Source organism: Bison bison, unplaced genomic scaffold (genome assembly GCF_000754665.1).
Source record: "Bison bison bison isolate TAMUID 2011002044 unplaced genomic scaffold, Bison_UMD1.0 scf7180017864386, whole genome shotgun sequence".
Lineage (NCBI taxonomy): Eukaryota > Metazoa > Chordata > Mammalia > Artiodactyla > Bovidae > Bison > Bison bison.
In genome coordinates, this window is record NW_011494958.1 from 27,060 (window position 1) to 34,696 (window position 7,637).

The 7,637-nt window shown below is 38.4% G+C and overlaps 1 pseudogene; it reads right to left on the minus strand.

Annotated features, from left to right (window-relative positions):
- Positions 1–3,750: 3,750 nt before the first annotated feature.
- On the minus strand, positions 3,751–4,713 carry LOC105001930 (annotated as a pseudogene).
- Positions 4,714–7,637: the final 2,924 nt, after the last annotated feature.

Below are 7,637 nucleotides of genomic sequence, written 5' to 3' on the forward strand. Positions count from 1 at the left end.
CTAGAAATGACTTCTCAAAGAAATGATATACAAAATTACAATTTTAATGATATCAAGTGTGTTACTAATTCAATTTTAGATTTGGAAATGAAAGAATATGACAGAAAGTCTTTTTTAATGTGGGGAGGAAGCAGTACCTAAGTTATAATTTCCTCTTCCATGGGGACATATGGACTCAAATTCAGGTATGGAATACAAATTAAACAATAAGGGATAAGAGATAGGAAAGGTAGTTGGAAATGCATTAAAATCATGATTTATTAGCACCTAATATACAGAAGAACATTTTCATTTCTATTTAAAGCAAGGATTTTCCAAGTAAAGAATATTTAAATGACAACTCTATTCCTTCAGTTAAACTTTTTTTTTAAAAGCAATAGAGATGAATTGCAAAAAGTGAAAAGCAATAAGATGAATTGACACTGATTTTACCACACAAAATTTATAAATTCTCACATGTTATATATACGTTTTATATATACAGAAAATAAGTAAATAGCAAGCAGCAAGCTTGATGAAAAAATTTAATTGTTTGAAAGAATAAAATATAAAACAGTAATAAAACATGCTGGATTCACCTAGAGGGATGGAGTGGGGAGGGAGGTGTGAGGGGGTGTCAGCTGGAGAGACACATGTATACCTATGGCCAATGCATATTAATGCATTCAAAAGCCATCACAGTATTATAAAGTAACTATCCTCCAATTAAAATAAGTAAATAAATTTAAAAAAAAATAAATTAAAAAAGGAAAGGTCCTGATTAGTCATGTCTCCATATTTTCAACAGAGAAAGTGATTGGTTAGCTAATCTACACATGTATTCACTCTTAAAGGAAATAACTACTGATGAAACACATTACTACACCATTTTTCACATGATAATGTGTTTTATTTTCTACATTGAGAGGAGAAATGCTGTGAAATATATATATCTCATGAACTGCTGTTTTAAGAAAATATATGGAGGCATTCCTTAATCTGGATACTTCTCATCATAGTCAAATATGCTCCATATTTAAAAAAAATACAAAAGTCCTTGCATCTCTGTACATCCTTCCACAGCTAATACCCTTTGTCTCTACTCCAGTTAATTGCAAACTCCTTGAACTTAGATTCTACTTTTACTGGAAGCACTTTATACCTCCTATTCCCTCTTCTCATTGGGCTTTCATGTTCATCTTTTAATGGTCAACCTTGACCTTGCATTATTAGTTCAATTTTCACTTCTATTTTTGGAATAAAAAATTAATATATTATTAATCAAGCACACAAACAACCTCAGTGATCTTGCCTCTGGGTTAGCCTGGACTGGCTCTCAGGTGAACTCGGGTGAATGTTTTTGATTGTTATTCTCTTTGACATTCTGCAGTATTTATCTGGTTCTTGACTCACCTGGGCGAGTTTCTGAGAGGAAGGTCTCAACAGAGATGTCCAAATTCCTCTTGAATGGTTGATGATGGGAATAGGAGCTCTGTTCCCAGACAAGACAGTGAGATGCAGTCAAGCATCAGTCCCCTAAGTCAGTTATGTCTCCAAAAACAACAACCGAGTCCTGTCCAGACCAAGGATGCACAGGCTGAGGGATGCAGCAGAGGAGATATTTACAGCTCCCTGTGTCTACTCATTACCATGTTTCTCTCTTGTTTCCACCACCTCTAATAACTGATTTCCCTGAGGGACACTGGTCTGCACAGATAAAAAAATTTTCCTGCTCATTTTCTATGTTTAGGAGACAATGTTACAAGTCAGATGTATTCAACATTTATTACTCTTTACATGAACTGTCGTGTCTACCCAGAGGAATAAACCTTAAGTTTCCCAATAACTTATACCAACCATGAATCCATCTTTATCTAGAATCCAAGATTGGTATTTTGTCTTGATTAGGGCCCTAATCAAGCACTAACTGTAGTGGGTCACAGCCCCTAAAATCCTATCATCATCTTTAAGAAGTGAGTTAACAGTGTCACTTTAATATAAAACCTTAGACAGTACACTGCTTGGGTTTATTACAATACTGCCAACACAGTTACACATTTCATACTTCCAGCACAAGACTGGTTATTTTGTTCCTCATTAGAAAGTGTTTGTTAGTTGTAAGAGGTGTATTTAGATCTTAGCATCTCCTAGAGATTGTATGATTTATCTTTGGAAAACTTCATTCTGTGAGGTAGTACTATTATGAACTCGGTTTTCCATTGTAGAAATGGGGTTCACAGGGGTTAGTGATCTCCCAGTTATAATCTGAGTAGAAGTAGTGACAGATTCTATTTTCTTGGGCTCCAAAATCACTGTGGATGGTGACTGAGGCCATGAAATTAAAAGATGCTTGCTCCTTGGAAGAAAAGCTGTGACAAATTGAGACAAGCATTTTATTTATTTTTTTAATTTATTGTTATTATTTTACTTTACAATATTGTATTTGTTTTGCCATACATCAACATGCATCTGCCACGGATGTACACGTGTTCCCCATCCTGAACCCCCCTCCCACTTCCCTCCCCAGACAAGCATTTTAAAAAGCACAGACATCACTTGGTTGACAAAGGTCCATGTTGTCAAAGCTATGGGTTTTCCAGTAGTCATGTAATGATGTGAGAGTTGAATCATAAAGAAAGCTTTATGTTTTCAGATTGTGGTGCCGTAGAAGACTCCTGAGAGTTCTTTGGACAACAAGAAGAACAAACCAGTCAATCTTACAGGAAATAAATCCTGAATATTCACTGGAAGGACTGTTGCTGAAGCTGAAGCTTCAATACCTTGGCCACCTGATGTAAAGAGCTGATTCACTGGGAAAGACCCTGATGCTGGGAAAGATTGAAAGCAAAAGGAGAAGGAGGTGGCAGAGGATGAAATGTTTAGGTAGCACCACCAGCTCAATAGACATGAATCTGAGCAAATTCTGGGATGTAGTGGAGAACAGAGAAACCTGGTGTGCTATATAGTCCATGTCATCACAAAGTCATACACAACTTAGCAAATGAAAACAACAACATCATGATGAAAGCTAACTTGATTTATTGTGGTGATTAGTTTGTGATATACACAAATGATCAAACCATTATGTTGTACACTGGAAACTAACATAAGGTAATATCAGTTATGTTTCATTTAAAACAACAACAATATAAGGGCTGGTTTAGTCAAAACATTTGTTCAGATCAAAATCACAAACATTATGGGCCTGGGCAATGCCCCCCAGGCATTCTTAGGCAACGGCATCATATCAGTAGATAGATACTGAAATTGGGTTCATGAGACAGTCCACATTATCAGGAAGAGTGGTTAAAATAATGATGTAAAGCAGAGTGACAATACCAAAGTTAAACTGGTTTCATCTTTCCCCCTACAAAGGCATTGCATAAATGATCTTAGATGGCAAGTATAGTTTTATTCATATCAGTATAACAACTCATGATAGCTCTTTCATGGAAACTAGGGGCAATTGTGTGGGACAGTATAAGTCTTTTGAGAAGAAAATATTTTTAAGAAATCTAAATCTCTCCATGAAATATATGTTAATTTACAAATATATCTGATACAAAGTAGAGAAAACTTTGGGAATATATGAAAATGGCCCCAAAGAAAACTGTCTGTATACCAGACAGAGCAGAAAGATTAATAAATTGAATTGTTGAAATTGAATACAAAGGTTGAATTCAAAGAAATAAAAATCCCAGGAAATAATTGGAAACAAATTATATTCCACAGTGCTCAAAGAATCACAATTTTGTGTTCTGAAGTTTTGAGTCATGCAATCAAGGACACTTCTTCACCTCCAGAATGATTGGTCCTTTTATACCTGCCATCCCATATAATCTCTTCAGAGCTCCCATTAATGTCTTCATTCCTCAGACTGTAGATGAAGGGATTCAGCATGGATGTGACCACAGTGTATGTCACTGAGGCTATTGCACTTGAGGGTGAGCTGTATAGCAGCAGAGCTAAGATACACTCCTAGGACAGAAGAATAAAGCAAGAAGACAACTGAGAGGTGAGAAGCACCGGTGGAAAATGCTTTATTCTTCCCCTGAGCTGATGAGATTCTACATATAGAAGAAACTATCTGATGAAAAGAGTAAAGGATACCAGCAAGGGGTCCACAGCCAGCACCCAGTTGAAAAATACAACACAGCATCTTTAAGAAAAATGTCAGAACAGGCAAGTTTGAATATCTGATTGAGATCACAGAAAAAGTGGGGTATTTCCATGTGTACAGAGGACAATCACAACATCATTAAGCTTTATGACAAGGAATTTAGGACACTCGAGATCCAGGACACCAGCATCAGCAGTCCCCAGAGCTGGGGACTTGGGATGATATTGTAGCGCAGGGGGTGACAGATGGTGAAGAAGTGGACATAGGCCATCAAAGCCAGTAGAAATTTGTCCAAAGAGTATGGAAAAATACATCTGGGTGATGTAGCCTTCATAGGTGATACCTTTGCTCTGGGTCTGGATGTTCCACAGCATCTTTGGAATGGTGGTGGAGGTGGAACATATGTCTACAAAGGACAGGTTGGAGAGGAAGAAGTACATGAGTATGTGGAGGTTGGAGTCTGAGCTGACAGCCAGGATGATAAGCAGGTTTCCAAGCACGGTGATCAGGTACATGGAGAGGAAAAGCCCAAATACGACTGGCTGCAGTTCTGGTTCCTTTGATAATCCCAGAAGGGGAAATCCTGAAAATTGAGTATCATTGCCTGGTCACATGTTTGATGGTAAAGACTAAAATTTTAAAATACTATGATTAATTTTTATATAAATGGACTTCAGTAACATGTTGAAAATGCTGCAATTACAATTGTATGTCAAGCAAAAGCAAACATAAGAGAGAGTGGGTGGTTTTGTTATTTTCATTGGAAGTTCAGGAAGACTGAAAAACAGGGGTATATTTGTACATAAACCTTAAGGAAAAATAGTTGGCAAACAAAGAGTTATCTGGGGAAGTGTGTGCTCTGCAGGGAAAAAAGTTAGTGCAAAGGATCTGAGGAAGGTTCTTATTTCAGACATTCCAGGCTCAATATATTTCCAGTGTGGTGAACAAAGAGCACAGGGAGAGTGATGACAGATAGTGTCAGAGAGTGGACTCCTTACCACAACTGGAACTTCAGGGCACAAGGAGTCCCTTTGTCAAATTCTTTTCTTTGCTCAACATTAATTTTGATTTCAAGGCAAGGATCCTAGTCACAGGGCTTCTCCTTATCTTCATATGTTGGTTAACATTCTGGTTTCTGTCTTTTACCAGTCACTTTACTGTATATGGGTTCAAGTAGTCAACACTCAGAACTGTGCATCAGCCACAAGACACACACAACACAGAGCATATTTTGTCCTGTTAGGGGCACAATACACCCAGGCTTTTCTCATCCCTAAAAGAAAGTGAAAGTGTTACTCAGCTGTGTCTGGCTCTTTGTGACCCCATGGGCTGTAACCCACCAGGCTCCTCTGTCCATGGGATTCTCCAGAAAGAATACTGGTATGCACTGCCACTGCCTTCTCCAGTGGATCTTCCCAACCCAGGGATCAAACCCAGGTCTCCTGCATTGCAGGCAAAGTCTTTACTTACTGTCTAAGCCACCAAGGTAGCACCTTCTCATTCCTAACCACCAAAATTAAGAAAAAGAAAAAAACCCTCTAGAAATAAAGCTGTCAATCAAATTATCTTTACCCTAAAGAGTAAAGAAATAACATTCATAGTCCAGTTGGTGAGCCTGCCTGGGACATGTGAACTTGGTGCTTCATTAAAGTGTGACCATTTTCTGTCTTGTATTTAAATAAGTGTAAAAACCTCAGCTATTTGTAAGGCCTCCTCAGACAACCATTTTGTCTTTTTGCATTTCTTTTTCTTGGGGATGGTTTTGATCACTGCCTCCTGTATAATGTTATGCACCTCAGTCCATAGTTCTTTGGGCACTCTGTCTATCAGATTTAATTCCTTGAATCTTTGTCACATTCACCACTTTATAATTGTAAGGGACTTGATTTAGGTCTTACCTGAATGGCCTGGTAGGTTTCCCTACTTTCTTCCAGTTGTCTGAATTTGTCAATAAGGAGTTCATGATCTAAGACACAGTCAGGTCCCAAAGTTGTTTTGCTGATTGTATAGAGCTTCTTCATCTTCAGTTGCAAAGAATGTAATCAATCTGATTTCAATATTGACCATCTGGTGATGTCCATGTGTAGAGTCATCTCTTGTGTTGTTGGAAGAGGGTGTTGCTATAACCAGTGCATTCTCTTGGCAAAACTCGGTTATCCTTTGCTCTGCTTCATTTTGTACTCCAGGGTCAAACTTAACTCTTACTCAGGTATCTCTTGATTATCTACTTTTTTTTTTCTAATTTTATTTTATTTTTAAACTTTACATAATTGTATTAGTTTTGCCAAATATCAAAATGAATCTGCCACAGGTATACATGTGTTTTGCATTCCAGTTCCCTGTAATGAGAAGGACATCTTTTTTTGATGTTAGTTCTAGAAGGTCTTGAGGGTCTTAATAGAATCATTCAACTTCAGTTTCTTCAGCATTAGTGGGTGGGGCTTAGGCTTGGGTTACTCTGATATTGAATGGTTTGCCTTGAAAATGAACAGAGATTATTGTGGTGTTTTGAGATTGTACCCAAGTACTGCATTCCAGATTCTTTGTTCACTATAAGGGCTACTCAATTTCTTTTAAGGGATTCTTGCCCACTGTCAGTTCAGTTGCTCAGTTGTGTCTGATTCTTTGGGACCACATGGACTGCAGCATGCCAAGCTTTCCTGTCCATCACCAACTCCCAGAGCTTACTCAAACTCATGTCCATTGAGTCAGTGATGCCATCCAACCATCTCATTCTCTGTCGTCCCCTTCTCCTTTTGCCTTCAATCTTTCCCACCATCAGGGTCTTTTCCAATAAGTCAGTTCTTCTCATCAGGTGGCCAAAGAATTGGAGTTTCAGCTTCAGCATCAGTCCTTCCAATGATTATTCTGGATTGATTTCCTTTAGGATGGACTGGTTGAATCTCATTGCAGTCCAAGGACTCTCAAGAGTCTTCTCTAACACCATAGTTCAAAAGTATCAATTCTTCAGAGCCCAGCTTTCTGTGTAGTCCAACTCACAACCATACATGACTACTGGAAAAACCATAGCTTTGACTAGATGGACCTTTGTTGGCAAAGGAATATCTCTGCTTTTTAATATTCTGCCTAAGATTGTCATAACTTTTCTTCCAAGGAGCAAGTATCTTTTAATTTCATGGATGCAGTCACCATCTTCAGTGATTTTGGAGCCCCTCAAAATAAAGTTTCTCACTGATTCCATTGTTTCCCCATCTATTTGCCACAGTAGTAGATATAATGGTCATCTGAATTAAATTCACCCATTCCCATTCATATTAGTTCACTGATCCCTAAAATGTTGATGTTCACTCTTGTCATCTCTTGTTTAATCACTTCCAATTTACTTTGATTCATGGACCTAACATTACAGGTTCCTATGCAATATTGCACTAGGAATAAGTGTGGGTGGCTGTGACGGCACATAAGCATGGCTGAGAGGAGCTACCCCACGTCAGAGGTCAGGGGAGGCAGCCGAGAGGAGCTACCCCGTGTCCGAGGTCAGGGGCAGCGGCCAAGAGGAGCTACCCCGTGTCCAAGG